Here is a 22,626-nt window from a genome sequence, read left to right as displayed (position 1 = left end):
AAATTCCTTTTGCTAGTAAAATGGATTTTCAAAGACTTTCAAGTCCCTTGAGGATTGGAAGCCCGGAAGACATGAAGTCTTATCGTCCTGTATGCTAGAAAGGGCCAAATACCATGTGGGAAATTTGAGAGTGTTCTGAACCAGCAAAGGAAAGCAGCACCCCTCAACAAAAATAAATAAATAAATAAATAATAAAAATAAAAACAACCTCTCATCTACTTTGCAGTGAGAAAACTATCAGTCTCCCACTCAGAGTGCACTTCTTTGTGGTCATACAGAAATACAATTCCAGGTCCCAAAGGAATTGAGTTCCAAAAAGGGGTTTTACAGGAATCATATCACATGTGAGTTAGGTTCAAAATCAGGAGGTTGATGTCTAGGTAAAGAATGTGGAAAAATAAGGTCTAGATGAAAACAAACAAGCAGTTCAGATTATCAGAGGAGAAAGTCCAGAGAACAGGGGAAGAAATGCTTTCTATGTTGGACCATGGGGATAAAATGATAACTTGTCAAACTGCTTACTAGATGATCAAAAAAAAAAAAAAAAAAAAAAAAAAAAAAGGAAATTCTCTGGCCAAGGGCAAGGAACCTATCAGACCTATTACTAGACCAAGGGATGCTATGGGTTTCCCATTGCTCTGAGCATGTTCTTGACCCACTCCATTTTAATCAGCATCTTCCTTCTCTGTGTTGTATTTTATTTATAGAGATTATCTCTGTTGGAAGATTTTGAGGATATTCACTTACTGCTTTATAGATTCTTTGTTTCTTCATCTTTGAATGTGAGTTTCATAGTGGTTACCATGGAATGCTTATGAACAGGGTCCTATACATTGTAGTGGTCCAAAAATGTTCAATAAATGGACAAAACGTGAAATGAATATTTTGCAGGAACAGTCATGCCATAGCATCATTGTTGCATCATGTTCACAAGTGAAACATAATGTAAGATGCTATTGTTGATTAAAGCTCAGATGCGTTCAGTAGACAGAGAGCTTGGGAATGGAAGCCCTCTGACAACAGCCCTGTTTATGGTCATGCACAGTGAATTTCAATTCATTTTGTGAATATAATAAGGATGGGGTATTAAATATAACTTTGGCATAGCCTTCCTCGGTTGACACATTATGACTTTTGGTGGTTCTTTTTCTCCCAGAAGAGAATTCATTATGGTTAGGGCTAAAGTTAGGGAAAAGTTGTCCCACAATGTTTGACACAAAAGTGTTTGAACTTTATGTCTAACTTTTCAGAAACAATAGCATGCATTCTTTCCTTCCCCCGTGAAATTACCATGGAATTGATATGGTATATTACAAAACATACAACCTGGGACACCTAGGTGGCTCAGTTGGTTAAGGGTCTGCCTTTGGCTCAGGTCATGATCTCAGGGTCCTGGGATTGAGCCCCACATCAGGCTCCCTGCTCAGCAGAGACTATGCTTCTCCCTCTCTCTCGGTGACCCTCCTCCCTGCTTGTTTGTTCTCCCTCTCTCAAGAAAATATGAAAATAAAAAACCAAAAAACCCCAAAACAAAACAAAAAAACAACCTTTCTCCAAAAACTTGGATATTTCTATATAACTCATTTTAAAAATGTGTTCAACATGAAGGGATTATTTGGATCTTGAAAGTGTTTTCAACCCAAACTCATTTGTTCCATCAGTCCCTTGGATTCCTTCAAGAACTCTCTCTCTCACCCTTTCCCTCCTTGAATTAGAACCAATGTTTTATATCTAATGTCTTCCGGATGAGATATACATTGCATGAGGGCAAGGACATTTTCTAGTTCATTCCCTACTTCGCCTTCAGTGACATGGTGAATGCACAACAATGACAAATTCCAGATAAATGAAGGAGGAGCTAATGGGCTGTTTAAAGCTATACTTCCTGGAACATCTGGAGTATGGTAGGGCTCAGAGTCTGTGTCTTCATTGTGTGTTTGGAAATCAGTTTTTATTAGTTGTTTTAGTGGGGTCATAAGCTTTTTAAAAATTTAATTCTAAGTTGATTCTTTATTTCCAAAGTAAACTATCGCTGAAAGCTTATAGTAGTGTCTATCCCCCTTTCCCATTACCAAAAGCTTATTCGACACAGAGATCTTCCTTTGGAGATAAGAAATACCACCTTTCTTAGCTTTTCTGGTACTGGTATCTTTCTTCCTAAGTAGTATACAATATTGTTTGATTTTGATTATTAACTTTTTTTTTTAAGATTTTATTTATTTATTTAATAGAGCAAGTGAGCAGAAGCAAGGGGAGCGGCAGGAGGGAGAGGGAGAAGCAGCCTCCCCACTGGGCAGGGAGCCCAACTTGGGCCTTGATCCCAGGAACCTGGGATCATGAACAGAGTTGAAGGCAGACGCTTAACTGACTGAGCCACCCAGGTGCCCCTAATTATTAACTTTAACCATTATCCAACTCTTTCACAGTTTGGCAATAAAGCCACAGTCAATGTTATCTTTAGTGTGACTAAGGCAAACACTATTCGCTGTTGAACCAAGTAGCATGCTGTATTTATACTGCATTCCTATAGAATTTTCCCTGGAATTAATAACCTTTTTCTACTGTTTTCTCAGTTTATCTTAAAATTATAGCTAAGTCATCATATACTTTCTAGTAGCTATCTAAAATATTGCCTCATTCAAATCCCCATGAATCCAAATCTGTTAATCTATCAATTTCTTCTTCATCTTTATTTCCACCGGAAACTTCTCTTCTGGGGTCTTCTGTCCAGTCTGGAAGTGCTCTGCTCTGTGAGCAGGCTTCTGCCCAACTATCATCTTGGATACTTTGCAGTCTTTGGAGAATTCCTTTTGCTCCTCTCCATTTTTGATCCCTCCATTCTGGATTGGTTTCCTGATTATGGGTCTTCTACCTTCTTGGTTTATCCCTGGTTACAGATGGAATCTACCATAGCTTCTGGAGAAACAGAGTATGAGAGATGAACATTTTTGAGACACAGCATTTCTTAAAATGCTTATGTCATTTTTAATATTATATGTGGGTGATAATGTGTTTGGATGGAGACTACCATGTTGGCTATCATACACATTAAAAATTAGAGAGCCACCTGGGTGGCTCCGTGGATTAGGCACCTGACTCTTGGTTTTAGCTCAGGTCATGAACTCAGGGTCATGAGATCAAGTCCCAAGTGTGACTCTGCACTCAGTGGTGAGCCTGCTTGAAATTTCTCAACCTCTGCTCTTCTCTCCATTTGATCATGTGCTCTCTCTTTTTAAAAAAAAATTTGAAATTCATCACACTGCTCTCCTCTCCCATTCTATGTTGCTTTTAGAAAGCAAAAGCAATTTTTATTCCTGATATTTTTGTGTGTACCCCCTTTTACTCTAGAGGGTCTCTTCTTTATTCCTCCCCCTTTTCATGTATAGCTTCAGGCACTTGATGGTAGATCTTTTCAAAATGGAGACTTACATCCTTCAGAGGTGGGAATTTTCTGGTTTTCTCTATGGAACTCCTGTTAGTCAGATGTTGGGCCTCTTTGCTTAATTATTTTTCTTTCATCTTTTCACTCCTATTGGTTATGTGTTTGCATTTTTGATCTTCCAATTCTTTTGTTGAATTTTTATTCAATTTTTATTTATCTATTTCTTGTTCCATGAATGTTTCTTTTTATGCCTGTTGGTTTTGTTCCATGGGTTCAATACTTCTCTTATCTCTCCAAGGATATTAATTACAGTATTTTTTCTTCTTCCTGAATTTGTTTTGGTTCTCTTCTCAGTTTAATTTTAGAAGCTTTCAGTTCTTTGGTTTTGTGTCTAATTAAGATCAAGGCCTTAAAAATTGAATAGGAAGTTCTGTGGGTGTGGCTTGTGTTTCTGCACTGCTGAACCTCCTGTGTTAATAACCATGACTGACTGGTCAGCTTCTACGTTGTAAAATCCCCAAATGTCTGTTCCTCCTGGGATTTTCTGCGAAGCCGTATAGTACAGTATATTTTCTGTTACACCTACTGGTGGAAATTGACATGGCTACCAGCTTTCTGGAATTTGGTGAAATGGGAAGTCTCAGATCGAAAATTTATTAATCCAACTTTAACTTAATTCTACATTTTCCCCTAGTATGGTATCTTGCTCTCTGCTGTGGCCTATGCCTGCAGGTGTGCTAGAAGAGGGATAGTCATTTGAAGGCTCTCAGAGGGAATGTGGACCAGGGATGTGGGATTAACTGATCCCTCGGTGTTTATTCAAATACTTTCCTCAATCTCTTCAAATTATTCTTAGTAATTCCAATTTCTAAGGCTTTCTGGGTTGTCAGGGACAAATGAGTTCGTAGATGCACATGCAAGATTTTACTCCTTCCATTCATCTAAGATAGTCCTCTGTGTCCTTCAGTCTTTAAGCATGATGGCTTGGGATTACAGATATCTGACTGATTTTTTTAAAAAAAAGATATCCAATTTTCTTGTTTTAATCTATTTGTTTTTGTTTTGTCTTCATGGATTTTAGGGAGTTGGATTTTGAGAGGAGAGGTGATAAAAGATTCTCCCAACTCGAAATCATAAATCTGGTGATCAAATTTTGAGGCATACATTCTCTTTATTATAAAACTTATCAAAATGTGTCTTTAAACAGAAACAAGAAAACAAGAGAAGGAGACAAACCATAAGAGAGTCTTAATCATAGGAAAGAAATAAACTGAGGGTTGCTGGAGGGAGGTGGGGTGGAGGGAATGGGATAACGGGGTGATGGACACTGGGGAGGGTATGTGTTGTAATGAGCCCTGGTCATTATGTAAGACTGATGAATCACAGACCTGTACCTCTGAAACAAATAATACGTTATATGTTAATTTAGAAAGAAAATTACTATTAATTGGTACTTGGCAAAAATATCATAAAGTAAATTAGAATATTTCTAGTGTTTGCCAAAAGCAAACTTGTCCTATTAGGAAAGTCAAGAAAAAAAACTGATGTCCAAACATTTCTGGTGGGTATTGAGTCCGTGTAGAGAAAGTTAAATAATCTTTCTGGTTAATGTTATCACATTATCCTGCACTAATGCCAGGTTCCCCATATAAGTAAGTGCCTGCCAAGATAAACAGAATGTTTACATAGGGCAGCTAGGCAACTCTCACCATTGGATATTTCTGGTAATACTCAGAAAGAGGCTTTTTTTTTTTTTCCCCTCTATTCTTCATACAGACTACTGACACCTATCCTTAAAACATTACATTTTATAATTATTTGGGTGAGGAAGGAACAAACATTCAGTGCCATGTATAGTACTGTGGCTTATGCATTATTATTGTTATTATTATTATTATCTCCTTATTTGTCAGATCTTTGTTACATTTAAATTTATGCATTTTTAATGAGCTTTGAGGGAAGTACCTAGTTTCTGGATGAAATTAAAGAGCTTCCCATTATTTACTTGAATTATTTCTGGAAAGAGTTTCACCTGTGGCTGCCCACATTCATTTTATGATTTCTATATTTTATATTTTTATTTTTTTCTGAATTTGTTCATAATTCTGCACATAAATCTTTTTTTACCCATATTCTATGGTAACTGCACACTCAGCATTGTGCAAAATCCCCATTGCTCATCTTCCTACAAAAACAAGGAATCTTTGTATCTAAAGGGGTCTTAAAAGAGCTGGTCAGAGTTCAAAACTAAGCACAAGCCCTCACTGGACTTTGATGAAAAGCCCGAAAACCCCCATTTTTGTCTAAGCCGCAACGTGAAAACACACACATACACATACACCGCAACAAATGCACGTTTCTAATCACTGCACGTTCTCCGACTTTTGGAACAGAGCTGCAGGGACAATGATGAGTTCTTCTGAGGCTCGTTGGGGCTCTATCTTTAGCACCTGCTCCTGAGGTGAGCCCGCCAGGCAAGAAGAGAAGGTAGGACTGATTCCAAAGTGTTAGTCCTTGGCCAGTCACTAAAGTTGCAAACCCTCAGGGTGAGCTGGAACCACAGATGCACGTTAGAGGTTCATCCCTGCGTTAAAAAAAGATTCTGTGAAAATAGTGGCTGGTCCTGAGTCCAGCAAGCATGGAGAGCAAGAATGATAAGTTCTCCATTTCTAGCGACTTTATAAATATAGGACTTGCTTACCACAGACTGCTGACCTTGAATTCCCTTCTTATGAGTATGTTTGTAATTCTGAAAGCAGCCTCACGAGGCTGGGGGACTACTCACAGGGTGGCTATTAATAAGCCGTGCTCTGAAAGTTGCAGTAGTCCAGAGCGTGCAGACAGGTGTTTCATTGCAATACAGTCACAGACTGCTGAAGAGGTCAGGTGCATAACGTCCACAGCTTTGTGTGAGCGCGGTGGAGTGTGGGTCTGTGTCCCTGTGAGCACACACACTTGTGTCCACATGCACAATCCCTTCACACATGCTTTGAAAGTACTTGCAAGACGTGCATTTTGTAGTAAGTGATGCTCATTTAAGAGTATGGTACAAAGGAAACCAAAACTTGGTTTCCAAAATCATTCAAATTTTCCTGTGTTTTCAGCAATGTCAATGATGCTATTGAATAAAATAACGTTAGGCCAGTGTATTTTTGTGGCTGATGTTAGAGTCAAGACCAGCTGTCTGGAGGGAAGCAACATTTGGGTTGCTATTTAGACTGAGTTTATCTCAAAATGTAGGAAAAATAATATAAACTCAGTTTACCTCCTAAAGAAAGTCGGTCAATAGCATCTTCACACCTAGAGAGGTGGGTTTTCAATATTTAAAAAACTGTTGCCCAAATTGCACATTTCATAATCAAATAGAGACGGAGGACCAAATATTTTGACATAATGCAAACATTCGCAGTAAGGATAAATGGGTGAGTTTTGTTTTTTACCCCGATTTCATGTCTGGATTTATAACATTGCCTTCCATTTTATTTTTCATTTCTTTTATCTCTGTTTTTTTTTTCTCCTTCTCTCTCCTGCCCACCATTGCCTCTCAGTCATATTATGTAATTAAATTCTAATGTGAAGAGCATCTTCAAGAAGTTATATCCTATGGCCTTTCTTAAGGTAATTCAAACTTTTCAGTGGCCAAAAAAGAATCGTAGGCTAAATTTATGTATGTTCCCAGAGACAGGGAGAAACTATTTTTTTCTCTGTCCCCTTCATGAGACATTTAAACGAGTGGGTAACAGGTGCTACACGCCAGGAACACACTGTACCCTGAATATTTTTGTAAGAAGCTGTTCACTCTGGGGAAAGCATTTCATTTCTAAGTCCTAGCAAATACCACCTGTGCTTGGTCAGTCACTGGTGCCATAGATACATCCTCGGTGATGAAAAGGGATTTTATTGGACTGTGGGTAGAATTGTTTCTTCAAATACTTGGTGGGGGGGAGCTGATAAATTACACCTACCATGTTGGATAATCACCACACGTCCTTGGGGACAAGACATCACACACGCACTGTGAGCAGCAGGAACAATGCAAGATGGAACAGTGTATGAAACTTGCGTCTTCTTTTCTTCTGGAAAAAAGTCTTTGCTTCTACTCTTATGAGATGTGAAAGTTGGTTGTGCCAAGATGATGGTGCTCAAGGAGGAAAAGAAAATAAAATTTGAGATAGAAAGAAGAGAATATTGTTTAAGAGGATCAAGGGAGGCAAACCAACCTGTTTCTTGCATTAACCTCAGAATTAGCAGATAACATCTCATGGACTTGGCTTAATAAAGGCAATTTACACAGCACTATGGATAAGAAAAGAGCCTCAGAGACAATATTTGTAAGCCATAAATTACTAATACATATGTACTTATGATGAATAAATTATTTTCCAGTATGATGAGCAGGATCTTGTTTTAAAAAGAAAAATAAAATCCGGGTTTTTGAAGGAGGATTAACTCCATCTGCCCCTGAGATTACATATTTTTTCTTAAGTCATTTTCATGGCCTTGAGTCTTAAGTACACTAATGGTTAGAACTAATGTGCTCGGCCATACCCAGCATCATTGTACCCGCCCCCCCAGACCGAGCTGGACTGTGATTCATATCAGTACTTGAAGAATTTCCCAAGCCTGGCAAGGCCCTATTCTCCTGCTCTACCGTCTCTGTCTCCCACCACCCTGGGTGTGTGAATTGCTCTCCCGGTCCAAAAAGCACCGTGCTGGGTTTATCAATTGAAAGATCAAATCACTTCTCAAGAAGAACTCTACCGAATACCACCTGTGATTTAATGCTCTCTCTATCTACATGCTAGCTTTTTAACAAAATTATGCCAGTTGACCACCGCCGCATAGATTCTGACTCGGAAATTATTGGGGTAAACTCGATGGTGGGGAGGAGTTTGGGTTAGTGACAGCGGGTTCACACATAATACTGAGACCTAAAACCAGAACACTCCAGGCCTGACCCCCAAATTGTTCAGCTTATATTTTAAAATGTGTATTTCCCGGAGCCTTGAGGAAATTCCTACTTACATGTTTCATCGTAACTAACATTAAATTCGTCTCCCTCTCCACTTGGACCTGTTTTCCTTTTTACCTAATCCACTTTGTCAAGGATATTGTTATCCTTCTAGTTTTCAGGGCAAGAGGCCAGAAGTAGGATCATTTTTGCTGCTTCTTGCCAATACTCTCTATGTCCCAACTTCTATCAAGCCTCACATTCTCACCTTTTTCAAAGATTAGCTTAGATGTACTCCCCCGTGTGCGTGCCATTCGCTTCTAAGCTCCACTGGGCTTTCAAATCCCACCAGCTGTCCACCTCCAATCCCCAGCACACATTCTCTGCTTTCAAGGGGCCTCTTTGCACTGGCATTACACTTTGTGAAGGCTTATCCTGCTTCTGGAGCTTTCTTTATACTTTTCTTCTTGCCTGAATTGTCCTCCCAAATCTGACCCTAGATCCGACTTCCCAGATCTCTACCCAGATCTGACTGTTGCTTTTTTTTTTCCTTTTTTCGTTTTCTTCTTTTTAAGAGACAGCTTGTGTTTCAAGGGAAAGCTTAGTACACTCCAACACCAGGCACGGCCTGAAGTCAGGGCAGCCGGGATGGGTGGGTGATTCCCAGGGAGCCTCGCATGGAGAAGAGGATGAGGAAGGCCACCATCAAACAGAAGGGCCCCCTGGCCTCAGAAAGGGCAAAGCCCAGAATGGCTTAGAAGAGTTGCTGCTTAAGAGATGGGCTCCAGGCATCGCCAACAATCAAGCTGCTGAACACTGTTCCAATGCCAGCCCTGAACCAGCCACACCAACTGTGGCAGCTCCAGCACCCATAAACTTGGCAACTGGGTCAATGTCCCAGGAGACAATACCAGACTGGGTGTCGGGCCATTGGAGTGGAGAGCTGCTGTTTAGATGGGATCGCTGGTCTACTCAAGAGGCAAGCAGACACAGGCCTGATTGCACCCCTGGTACAATGGCGGATCAGAGCCAGAGGCTTGATGGAGCTGTTGATCTGCCCATCTGGGTCTGCATTCCTGCCGCCCCATGCCCCTGCTTGGACCCTGGAACTTGCCCAGCTCAAGATGACTCTGACAACTTCCTGTTGTTACCAATTCCTTTTCCACTCAACCTAAACACCGTGGTTGAATCACTTAAATGCCCCTTTACCAGCCCTCTCAATTTCTTTCTTATTTTGTCTTTTTTCTTTTTTTAAGGCATTATCCACCCCAGCCACCCTCATGACGATATGCAACCAAAGATTAATCTAACCTTCTACCCATTCTTTTTATTTATAATCATTCTTTCTCTTTACTAGTTGTCTCTGAACATTGACATTCATTGAAATGGGGTTGAAGAGGACAACGGCACTTGAAGCCAACAGGCCTTCCATACCGCTGGGTAATTCTTTCTCTTGCCTCTGATTATGACTCTTACATTTCTTGTTGCTGCTCTGCAGGTTTTTTACATCCTTCTTCATAGCACTCATGCCATTTGCATCTTCCTGACCCCCAGCAGTTCACTCTATTCTTCAAACTGAAGAGCGACTGTTCCAAGCAGCTGCCCTTTCTCCCTGGCACCCTAGCCTGACCATGGAACCCATCCTGAACCATCTTCCCTCCTGTCTCCAAGCAACGTATCCCTTTGCCTTTTCTCTATGGCATTCTTCCCCATCCTCTAGGATATTGGTTATCTTGTAGTTATTTTGCATTTATTTGGCTTTTTTTTCCCCTGAATCCTTCCTCCAGAGTATATCGATGTGATCCAGTCTCCCTCACCCTCAAAAATGTTTTATCTTATGCCTATGATCTGGCTTCCTCTCTCATTAACCTACTGAGATTTTTCTTTCTCTGACCACAAATGACCTTCTAATGGCCAAATCACATTTTGCTCTCACATTACTGGATTTTTTTCTGCAGATGCTGATGCTTGATATTGTGTCTCCATGGATTCTGAGTACTATTGTCTCTTGGTTTCTATTGATGTACTGTACTTCTTCCTTCCCTTTAGCCCACCCATTGCACTGTAGGGTTTGTTTCCTCAGTATTTAATGGATACTCTTCTGACATCCATTTATTTTCTTTAGAGTCCCATCTTTACCCCAAATTGTATCTTCTATTCCAAGCTGTATTTCCGTATATAACTGACTGCCCAATCTGTATATCCAAGCCTCTCCCCATGTCGTTCCCTTCAGTCTGTTAGAACTTCGTCTTAAAAAAAAAAATTTTTTTTTGGTCTCATATCATTACCTCATTTAAATATCTCTGGTGTTTATAGGATTAAGGTCAAATTCCAGCGGGATGGGAAGCCCATCAGTATCTGGGCTCATATTCTCTTCAGGACTGTATAGTGTTCTTTAGCCATACTAGAATTCTTATCATAATCTTTCTTTCTGCTGCATTTGTGTTATTAGATTTTTCCCTTCATGAAACACATTTCATGACTATGTATAAGACTATATAACCCAGATTGAGAAATACTAATATCTGACTTTTTTCAAGATTATTTTGTTGGTATCCTGGGACAAAGATATACCCTAAGAGAATCAGTTTTTGTGTTTTTTTTTTTTCCCTCTAAAAAAAAAAAGTGATCATTGTCAAACATCCTGAAAACTTCAATATGGAGTAAGCAATAAGGTGCATCTTTGAACCGAGTATTGGAGAAAAGTTTTACCTTCTCAGGCCTGGTGACTTCCAGAAGTGGGTTTGACCCGGCATCCTAGGTTGGGTTTCCAGAGTTCAAACTCTGATGTGAGAGGATTTGGGTGAAAGTGGTTTATTGAGGGGAAACTGGAAAGGACACAGGAAAAGCAGGATGTGTGAACAGGAAAAGCTGAGCAAAGGTATGATTTCAAGTGAAGTGCAAGCCAGGACTTGATCCTGTGGGTAAAATCTCCCTCACACAATGTCCTTCCTGGAGGCAAGGGATCTGAAACTATGTCTACTTGCAGCAGCTGGATGAAAGTGGGAGCACTGAGGATTTGTGAATTCCAATTCTGCTTCCGTAGCCAAAGAACAATTGTCTGGGAAACCTGCAGGTGCAGGTGGTTAGGAGTAAAAGGCAGAGCTGTGAATGCACATTTAGAACTGGCAACAGAAACATGGAGAACATGAATAATCTCCACTATTCCTGGTTATGGAGAAGCAGAAAAGGAGTTCATAATCACAGAGCTTGCCCTTTCCACTGCAAGCAGCAGGAGTAGAAGAACAGAGAAGTGACAGCTTTTGGAACAAGCATCTTTTAAGATTCCTGGACTCAGTTCCAACATGTGTAAGGAGGTATGTGTATGTTGGAGAGGGGGTGTTTCCCACACACAAGACACCAAGCAGTTTCCCGGCGCTAGAAAGGATATCCACAAATTCAACTCAATTCCAGCACTTTCTACTCAGACACAGCATCAGATTTCATAGTTTAAAGTTCAGTCCTATAAGACTGACCCTTCTTCCTAAATCAAATGCCGGTCACAAGCCCTAGGCGTTTACCTGTGCTTCTAACTAACTGGCTATAGACTGGCTGTTCCAGTGACTTTGCTAGAGTTCCATTAATTTGTTAGAGTAGTGCATAGAACTCAGGGAAACAAGTTTCCATTAGGTTCCATTAATTTGCTAGAGTGGTTCACAGAACTCTGGGAAACAAGTGTACCAGTTTATTAAAGGATAGGATACAGAATACAAACCAACAGCCAGATGAAGAAATACATAAGATGAGATCCTAAACAAAGGGGTTTCTGTATTCTGGAGCTTGGGACCCCCGGGAGTGGAAGATCTCTGAAAAAGAAAAAGAAAAAAAAAACCTGAATTGTTGGGTTTCGATGGAGGCTTCATTACATAGTCATGTTTGACTAAGTCGTTAGTCATTGACTGATTCAACCTCTAACTCTTCTTTCCTCCGAGGGACCTAGGGGGTTGAGTTTGTTGGAAAGTTCCAACCCTCTAATCGCATGGTTAGTCCTTCTTACAACTAGTCCCCCACCTTGGGTGGGATATGGAAGTCACCTTCATTTGTAACAAGATCCCCACCGAAGACCAAATATACCTGAGAAATATCTTTTTGGCTATCAGATTACCAATATAAATACAGTGGTCATAAAACAGTATGTTGCAAACCATCTTCTGGAATGTAGCAAATTCTCCCAGCCACATGTGGTCATGCCTAGTCCCACTAGCAACTGAGAAGATGTATAAGACTTTGGTCTCAAATAGAGGAAGCATTGTGGTCACTGGCAGGCCAATGTGTTCAGCAGAACAGAGACTTTCTGAAGGTCATTAGTAGCAGAGCAAGAGCACTGGGACAAAATGAGCAAGCCTGAGATGAATGGCCCAGCAGAATCATTTCAAAATGCATGCAGAACACTATCATGGGAAACTTACAAATACTAAGATATGGAAAAGACATTTTGAGTAAGATCAGTCAGTAGAATCTCTGGAACAGGTTAGAATTTTGGCTGCATTCTTTTAAAGTCCTGGTGACAGATGAGGATCACTGGGCTCTAAACCTCCAACAGCTGTGGGTAGTTAATCCACCAATGATCCAGGAGATGGAGCAATATTAGCTCATCTTCACCTTGGGCTTTAAGACCCATGAACAATTTCCCAATTTGAATGAACTCTTTCCGACCTCCCCTAACTTCATTTTCTCCCTCTTCCTTGCACAAAGAGTACTCAGTTACTTTAAAAAAAAAAAAAAAAAAAAAAAAGATTTATTTCTTTCTTTCAGTGGTGGGGGGAGCGTGCATGAAGGGGGAAGGGGCAGAAGAAGAGGGAGAGAGAAACTCAAGCAGACTCTGAGCTGAGCAGGGAACCAGACACGGATTCGATCTCATGACCCTAAGATCACACCTGAGCCCAAACCCAGAGTCAGATGCTTAACTAACCGCATAACATGAAGGTGCCCCTCAGCTAATTTTATCACAGAATTTGCTGCACCTACTGTGGTGGTCTGTGTCTGTCTGACCCAATAAATGCCTTCAGGAAAAGACCTATTACTCATTTCTGGTCCCCAGTATTTAGTGTAATATGTGGCAAATATTACAGTCTTAATAAATGTTAGCTGAATGTATAAAGTATGTAGACCCCTGTTTTTCATCCTTTTGGGTGGCAAAAAAAAAAAATCAGTGTGGGGCTGATAAAAGCTATGAAACTTTTTCCCATAAATATGCACAAAAACAGAGAATTTTATATACACTAATCTAGGAGAACTGTCTTAAACAGAAAAGAAAAATCATAGGTTCTAGGGGAACCCATGTCCTTCAAACTCAAGACCAATAGTAGAGGTCCTCCAAATTTTTTGAAATCCTGGTGTGTTCTCTTACAGTAAATCAATGGAAAACTTAAAATCAGTGTGAGCATTAAGGATTTAGGAGCTCTCTTCCAAATTACATGCACCAGCTACTTTGGAGGAAGTTGATAGGAATTGCAATTAGTGTGAAGTGAAGCATTGATGGGAGCCAAGCAAGAAAACAGAAGAGAAGGAAATGAACAGACCTTTTAATGAACAGAGAAAACAGGCAGAACAGGCACATTTGGCACTGAAAATGAATAGTGGAGGGTGACAGTATTTTCCCTCAGTTTTAAGTCACATTCTAGGCCACCATTTGACTATTGAATGAATCATATCTAAGATAACTTAGTAGATGGAGGCAAAACCTCCTTCTTAGAGATTCAAGCTTTTTTATGTACCCCTGGGAGCTCTGAATCCCCATTTCATTCCTCTAGGCTTAAAATGTTTTTACTTTCTAGGTGTTGGCTGCAGAGCCATGAGATTGACATCATTTATATAAAGAAATAACTTCCAATATTCATGTTCAATGCATTCACATTGCCGATTTTTGAGTCACTGGGTGGTCTGTTAAACCACCCACTTTATCATTACACTTTGATGAAAGCGTAATGAGATATTTTGCACATGTTAAGTTCTGGTGAGTAATTATCGATGAGCTGATTGTTGATTGAAAGCAGATTTAATGAAAGAGGTATCACTTTATATACTTTATTTCTAATTTTGAGAAAGCTTAAATCTTACCTTGTCTATGTCTCTCAGTAGACCACCCTGTAGTTTTTCTATGCAATCTGAGATTTTACCCTGCAGTTTAAAATGCACCCTCAGCTAAATCCCTGAGGCAGAATTAGGCAGCATCCAGTTAGCCAGATAGAAGCAAATTTCAGTAAATAATTATTTAATGGTAAATTGAAAATATAATCTACCAAATAATAACTATACTTCTCCTGGCCACAGAAATTCATTCCTTCTGTTTCACCATGTCCTTAAAATTTCTAAATATATGGAAAGAGTGGAAGTAAAAAAATATTCAGGTGGGCAATAATAATCTCCTTGACAGTTTATTTAAACTTACCTGCAAAGATGAATTGAATAAAAATCAATTTCTTACCATTAGCTGTCATTTAATTGTTGTTAATGTGCTTTTCATATATATTTTTTTGAAGTATAATGACATTTTAAGTTTCTGATTGTTTATGATAAAGTAGTACATTTCCTTGATTCAAAGACTCAAATGTTTCTGAAATTGGGATGCAGTTTACCATCTATATGGATGCATAAATGTGAAAGTTGTCTTTAAATTGATGATGCGTTGTTCAGTTGATGAAATCTTAGAATGGAGGAGATGTGGTAAAAGAAGACTGTGGGTCTTCCAAAAACATTTCTCAGAGATGGTTTCTTTTAGCAGTTAGTCCACAGCTTCTATGTTCTTGATCCACTTTCTTCTTTTATTTCCCATCAAAATTAATTGGGGGACCTGGATGGCTCAGTTGGTTAAGTGTCTGCCTTCAGCTCAGGTCCTGACCCTGGGGTCCTGGATCAAGCCCCACATTGGGCTGCTGCTTTTCCCTCTCTTCCTGTCCCTCCCCACTGCTCCTGCATTCTCTCTTTCCATCAAATAAATAAATAAATTCTTAGAAAAAAAAGAACTCACTTGTTCAGGAAACAATTAAGCAAGGCTTTCTGAGAATGGGGTCAGAATGAGATATATTTGGCTTTCTAATTCTGTAAGAAATACATGCATTATCAATTGAATCAATGTGAGGAGATGTCCCATTGTCACTAATTTACAAATTTGCTTTAGGAAATCACCTTCATACCTGGCAATGTTGCCAAATGGAGTCAGACTGAAGTACTCATATAAAACTTTAAACTTTCAAACAAGATCAAGACCAGAAAGCTTCGTTTTAGCACCTGGTCACACTTTTCCTCCAAACATAAATCTATTTGTGTTAGAATTGGCCAAAGGCTTTGTCTCATTAAACTGTATTCAAGTGAAAGTATTTTATCAGTGATGAAAAATAAAATGTTATGTCAAAGTTACTTAAAAGGTGATGGGTGGAATGAAAGTCATTTCATGAAACAATGTGAAAAATGAAAAAGCTCTCTTTGATCATAGTTCATAATTGAAGGTTATTTCCATTTCCTAGGTAGTTATTTTGGCAATTAAATCAACTCCAAAGTTTTATCTCTAAAAAAATTAATTGTATGTTGAAAAAGTGAATTGGGATAATGTACTCTGGAAAGGTTAAAAGAGGTCATTCCAAATGTTATTTCAGTAACATTAGATTTGTTATCATATGCAGAGAAGTTTAAGGTATTAAAAAAGTATAAGATGCTAAAAATGTTCTCTGTATGGAAAAAAATACTTTTTAGTTTTATTAGTAACAATTCTTCTGAGTGAATAAATTTATTACTCCAAACTACTTATTTAAATTCGTGTTTATGAGGGTGATACCAGTCAATATTGCAATGTATCACATTGTTCATAAATCTCTTTTGATTTATAAATCCCTCGGGTACCGATATTTATATTGTTAATGCTTTCTTGGAGTATAACTGATAAAAAATTGCATAATTTAAAATTCACCAGTTGATAGATTGTACCACAACTCGATGATGCTCTGTTCACTTTTTTTCCCAGTCTTTTTTTTCTCTCCCTGCTTCATTTTGAATAGTTTCTATTGCTGTGTCTCCAAGTTCACTAGGCTTTTCTTCCATAGCATTTAATCTGCAGGACACCAACTAGTGTATTTTTCATCTCACACATTGTAGTTTTCTAGAAAGTGTCTCTGTACATTCAGTTTGGGTCTTTTTAAAATAATTTTTGGGCCTTAATTCAACATTTTGAACTAAGGAATATAATCCTAATTGTCTTAATACCTGTGTAAGTTAATTCTAACATCTGTATCAGTTCTGGGCGGGTTCAATTGATTGAACTTTATCACTGATTGTATTTTCCTGCTTTCTGTGCTAATCATCTTTGATGAGTGGCAGACATTGTGGATTTTATCTTATATGATGCTGGTTATTTTTGTATTCCTATAAAAGTTCTTGAGTTTTGTGCTAGGGCATGGTTAAGTTCCTTGGAAGTGGCTTGACTTCATCAGGTCTTGCTTTTAAGAATCATTAGGTGGGACCAGAGTAATGTTTACTAGGACTAATTATTCCCCATGACTGAGGAAGGGGTCTTCTGAGCTACCCCATGCCCTGTGACTTATGAGGTTTGCCAGTATGGCTGATGGGAACATGTGCAATTCCAGGACCTATGTGAGCACCAAATGCCATTCAAATCTTTTCAGATGATTTTTTCCGAGCCTCAGGTAGCTTCCTTGCATGCCTGTGCTGGTTAATACTATGTTGAATGCTACTTGGGATGAACCCTCTGCAGACTTTTGGTTTATTTTCCTGATACATCTCTATCCTCTCCTGTCTTATGGCTAGTGAATTCAGGCTGCCTTTGTCCCTCCAGACTCTATCCCTCTGCCAGGTCCTCCTGGGCTCTCTCCCCTATCCTGCAGCCTGAGAACTTTCCCAAATCAGTAAGTTGGGGTCTGTTATGAAGCTCATCTCTCCAGGATCACTTCCTTTGTTGCCTGATGTCCATTGTTAACTCACATATTTTGTCCCCTCTTCTTCTCCTTTGGTTGTTTCGGGTAGGAGAGTGAATTCAGTCCTTGTGACTTCATCTTAGCCAGAGGTAGAAATCTACATGTCCATATCATATACACACACACATCTGTATATATGAATTCATATATATACACATATATATGAATTACTGTATTCATTTTATATATATATGTACATATATTATATGCATGTATATCTGAGTACTGTATTATGTTTTAATCCAAGCAAATATCAACTATGAAATTTTTAGGGGAAAGTACTATTATAGACTTTCTAATCTTATAGGAAATATGATCATGTATTATCTTTTTTTTTTAAAGATTTTATTTATTTATTTGACAGACAAAGATCACAAGTAGGCAGAGAAGCAGGCAGAGAGAGGAGGAAGCAGGCTCCCTGCTGAGCAGAAAGCCTGATGCAGGGCTCGATCCCAGGAACCTGGGATCATGACCTGAGCCGAAAGCAGGGGCTTTAACCCACTGAGCCACCCAGGGGCCCTTTATCATGTATTATCTTGTTCAAAAGTTTTGTTTGGATGTTTCAGTATGACCTTCAATATGAGGCCTTCAATATGCTTTCAATATGAGGCAATATTGAAAAGCATGAAGGTGGTTTACTATATTATGATATAAAAAATTACTACTCTTTTTCTGTGCCAAGCCCCTATCCCAGTGTGATGGGATAAAAATTGGTATATTATTTTGACCAGAAGAACTTTAGTGATTTTGAAATTTTTTCAGTTTCTTTCCTATCCTCTCAATCACCTTTTTGTTCAATTCTCTTCTTCAAAGGTACCAAGTCTCCTTTATAATAATTTGTTATAGTTATGCAAGAGAATTTGTTAAACCTTGCCCATTTTAGGACATGGTTTCATAGGTCCTCAATAGACTTTTTCTAAGAACGTAAGGACCACTGGAAGAAAAAAGAAATTATTGAAAATAAATTGGAAAACATTTCAGTTATTTTAGAAATGGCCTCTTTATATAAATCATTTCTCTGTGCCACACACAAAAGATATCTTTAATAAGGTGCTTGTTCTTGAGAATCACTGTTAGAGGATACAAAAAAGATTCTTTCTCAAGAGTGGTTAAGTGGGCTTCTAGGGTTTGATAATAAAAGCAGGACTATTCATGCATAATAGAATCAGACTTTTTTTTTTTTTTTAACTTGCCTTCCTTTGCTATTCTGGACAGGTGTTTCCATAGTGCAATTTAAACTACAAAAATGGCTCATAATTGCCAACACCTAATTTAACATTCTGAAGCTAATCATAAAACAACCTCCCCTTTCACAGGAAAGACAAAGTCTCAGCTGGGCTTTAAATCCTGATTATATGACAAGGTTCCAATTGAAATTTTAGCTATCAACCAAGTGACCTTCAATGACCACAAGCTGGGAAGCTTGGTAACTAATCTAAACACATCTCGAGGCAAAACCCCCACCTCAGCGTTAGTTTCCAGACTCTTGCATTATTCACTTCATGAAGAAAGCAGAATATGAAAAGCAAATGATTGTAGCAACCTTCAACCCTCAATTCTTGAAAGGCCAACAGCAAGCTGTGAAAATATTCCCATAACCCTACTTCCTGTGTGGGAGTTTAGGACACTGATAAAATGTTTATGTTGTCAGCCCACGTGTAGCAGTCAGTAATTCCTTCTGCTTTTAAGAAAGAGTTATTTGAAAAAAAAAATCTTGCTCATATGAAAATAAAAGAAATCCTGCACTCATAGCCACTTTCAGATCATAATAAAGTCACGCTTAGTTTTTTTTTACTTCCAATAATCCTCTTCAGCAACTTTCAATTCGAGAGCAGCTTTATTAATAATAATTTTACGTAAAGTTTTTCTTTTCTTCATAAAAAAAATTCTCCCATCACGTAGTTTTCATCTTTTTTTTTTTTTTTTTTAAGATTTTAGTTTTTTATTTGACAGACAGGGATCACAAGTAGGCAGAGAGGCAGGCAGACAGAGAGGAGGAAGCAGGCTCCCTGCTGAGCACAGAGCCTGATGCTTGGCTCCACCCCAGGACCCTGGGAACATGACCTGAGCCGAAGGCAGGGGCTTTAACCCACTGAGCCACCCAGGTGCCCCCAGAGTTTCATCTTTATGACTTCTTTTTCAATTACATTAAAAAGCAGAATCCTGGCATAGTGACCTACAGTCCTGCTGGACAAGAAATACTTTACTCCTATCTTTAAGTAAGATTGGTAAACCCACTGGCTCTTAATTGCTAAACTATAAATTTCTTGAGGGTGATCCATTTTTTAAACCAAGTTTGTATTCTCCAAAGCAACCAGCGGGCTGCTTTGAACAAAGCTAACACTATTAAACATTTGTTGAATAAATGCTGGGCTTTACTAATACAATGAATGAACGAATTGATTTTCTCTATGGCTACAGTGATTATGTCCCTGAGATTTTTTTCCCCTGATTTGTAACTTTATGTCTATAAAATTTTGCCAAAGGCTTATGATTAAATCACACTTAATTATACACTGAACAAGGTGTCTATCCTTAAACTGAATTCAGTTTTGCATTCAATTGCTTCTATATTGAATTCAATAACATTTTGTAAAACAAAACAGGAAATACCTCAAAAAATCTGTATCAAGTAAAGCAGTGCATCTGTAGGTTTTATTTGGGTATGCTCAGCCTTTTTCTAATATAGATTTTGGCTGACTTACATAAAAAGACTTATACAGTAGTTTTATTGGAATAAATTAGAAGACAGAAGGTTAAGAATAAAAGAAGATACCAACATGCCAACCACAAAGGCCAACACGGTGGGTATGATCATACACAAAAATTGTCTGTATGTTTCTTGGCAGTTAAGCCAATAAATAAATAAATAAATAAAAATAATAAAACCTAGAGAGAAGAAGAAGGAGGAGGAGGAGGAAAAATACAATGGGTTACATAACTCACTAAGAGAAAAGAAGAAAATTTACTACTGTCTCAAAGAAGGCACATTTTTTCTTGGTACTAAACTCAGAGCAAGTTCTCATGTGGGTCTTAGGTAGGGAACATTGAGTAATTTAATGGACAATGTCCTTATACCAATTTCACAGCAAATGCAGAAATGGGCCTCATGTGGCTCTTTCTTGTAAAGGCCTTCAATAAAAGTTGAAGGCATAATATTAAAACACCAGGGAGGAAGACAGTTCTGGGAGGGACCCAGCGAATGAGATGCCAGCATGTGTTCAATCCTGATCCAAAGGTAGAACTTAGGATGCCGGCAGTTGTAAAAGGCTTAAACTGGTTCTTTGCTGAAGTTTCATATTTGTTAGGAGCTGGAAGCAGTGGATTCTTTGAAATAACCCTCAGTGAGGGTTTTGAGGTTTTGCTGTTTATGGTTAAAAATAGTCTTGTAAGATTTAGAATCTATACAAGGAAATGAAAGACTAATATATAATAAAAAAAATTCCAAAACCTGAACCAGTGTTGGGGTCTGAGTCTCCTCACGCCACAAGATGGTGGGATATGAAGGGGTTACTCGATATGGCAAGCTTCTTAGTCTTTTTCATCCTTGTAATGGCAGGGTCAAGTTAAACTCTTTGCACTAAGACTTGGGATAAATTCCCAAAGATTTGTTCCATAAGTCAACAATCTCTTTAAATTCTCAACTTGAGATTTCAAAATATGTACACATTATTATTCCATTAAATGTTTGTTTTATTTTAATATGAAAATAATGACAGTATCAAATGCTGATGAAGATGTGGAGAAATAGGACTCTCATTCACAACTGGGGGGAACATAAAATGGTACAGACATTTTGGAAGACAGTTTGGAATTTACTAATAAAACTAAACACGTTCTTATCATATAAACCAGCAATCACACTTCTTGATATTAACCTCAAAGGAGTTGAAAAGAACAAAAAGTTCCACATGGATATTTACAGCAACTTTATTCATAATTGCCAAAACTTGGAAGCATCTAAGATATCCTTTAGTAGATGAATAGGTAAATGAACCACGGTGCATCCAGACGATGGAATGTGATTTGGCATTAAAAACAAATGAGCAATCAAACCATGAGAAGACATGGAGGAATCCCAAATGCATATTACTATGAAAGAATCCAAGGACTATATACTGTATGATTTCAATTGTATGATTATTCTGGAAAAAACGAAAGTATGGGGATGGTAATAAAATTAGTGGTTGCTAGGGGTCAAGGGGAGAGAGGAATGATTAGGATTTTTAGGGTACCAACAATGCTCTGTATGATACTGTAATAGTGGATACATTTGCCCAAACTCGTAGAATGTACAACACCAAGAGTGAACCCTAACGTTAACTATGGGCTTTGGGTGATAATGATTGGTTTATTTATTTATTTATAAATATTTTATTAATGTACTTTAGAGAGAGAGAGAGTTTGTGGTAAAGTGGGGGACCCTCCCCCATAGGGAGAGGGAAAGAATCTTAAGCTGACTCCCTGTCAAGTACAGACCCTGATGTGGGGCTCAATCCCACAATCCTGAGGCCACGATCCGAGCCTAAATTAAGAGTCAGATGTTCAATCAACTGAGCCACCCAGGTGTCCTGAGAATGATGTGTTTAAATGTAGATTCATCAGGTATGACAAATGTACCACACTGGTGGGGGATGTTGATAATAGGGGAGACTATGTTTGTGTGAAGGAAAGGGATATATGGAAAATTTCTGTACTTTCCATTCATATTTGCCATAAACCTAAAGCTCTTCTAAAAAAGTGTATTTTAAGAAGTGTGTTAAATAAACTGTAAGAAGAGATAAGCCTTGTTTATAGACCAGCTTCGAGTACTGCCTGGCCCACTTCTCCAATCTGAGTAGCACAGCCAGAGACAAGCCAGTAGTTGTACCCTGAAAAAATGTCAATGCACGCTTCCACGCATCCACTACAGCCCTAAGTGAAACCAGTTAATGTTGTGAAGAGCTGAATTCTGAGTATCATCATCTCCCAAAGTATTTTGCCCGGAAATATCAGTAGAAAATAACTTAAACAATTGACCTGCTGTGGGGATTTGAATGAGTCCCACAGCTTGAATGTCCATGAAGATAAATAGCTTCACTTTTTTCAGATACGACATTGAGTCCCTCTTGCTGATAATAGTGGATGAGCAGGGATCTGAACCAGTCAGCTTGACTTTAGAATCTTTCTTTTAATGTGTATGCTAAATTGATTTGAGATTATTCTATTTAAAATCCTTTGGTTCTATAATCTTGAGTTACTTCAAGTCTCCATGTGGCCTAGAACCTTCTTTGTAAATGTATCTGGGCCAAAGCTGTCTCAGGGTCAGACTGTGGATGTGCAGCCATTCTTGTTCTCCTTTAACACTCTGTTTTATTCTCTCCACT

The 22,626-nt window shown here is 38.6% G+C and overlaps 1 long non-coding RNA gene across 1 annotated transcript in view; it reads right to left on the bottom strand.

Annotated features, from left to right (window-relative positions):
- Positions 1 to 4,752: 4,752 nt before the first annotated feature.
- LOC123394365 overlaps positions 4,753 to 22,626 on the bottom strand; it is a 63,458-nt gene continuing 45,584 nt past the window's right edge. Inside the window, exons 2-5 of the long non-coding RNA XR_006609053.1 lie at positions 12,049 to 12,139; positions 11,046 to 11,161; positions 7,348 to 7,523; positions 4,753 to 5,966 (exon numbers count right to left, since the gene is read on the bottom strand). This is a non-coding gene — a long non-coding RNA (uncharacterized LOC123394365). The remainder of the gene's footprint in view (positions 5,967 to 7,347; positions 7,524 to 11,045; positions 11,162 to 12,048; positions 12,140 to 22,626) is intronic.

Source organism: Mustela putorius, unplaced genomic scaffold, assembly GCF_011764305.1.
Source record: "Mustela putorius furo isolate JIRA1106 unplaced genomic scaffold, ASM1176430v1.1 tig00003834_pilon_pilon_pilon, whole genome shotgun sequence".
NCBI lineage: Eukaryota > Metazoa > Chordata > Mammalia > Carnivora > Mustelidae > Mustela > Mustela putorius.
This window is presented reverse-complemented; position numbering and strand designations above follow the sequence as displayed.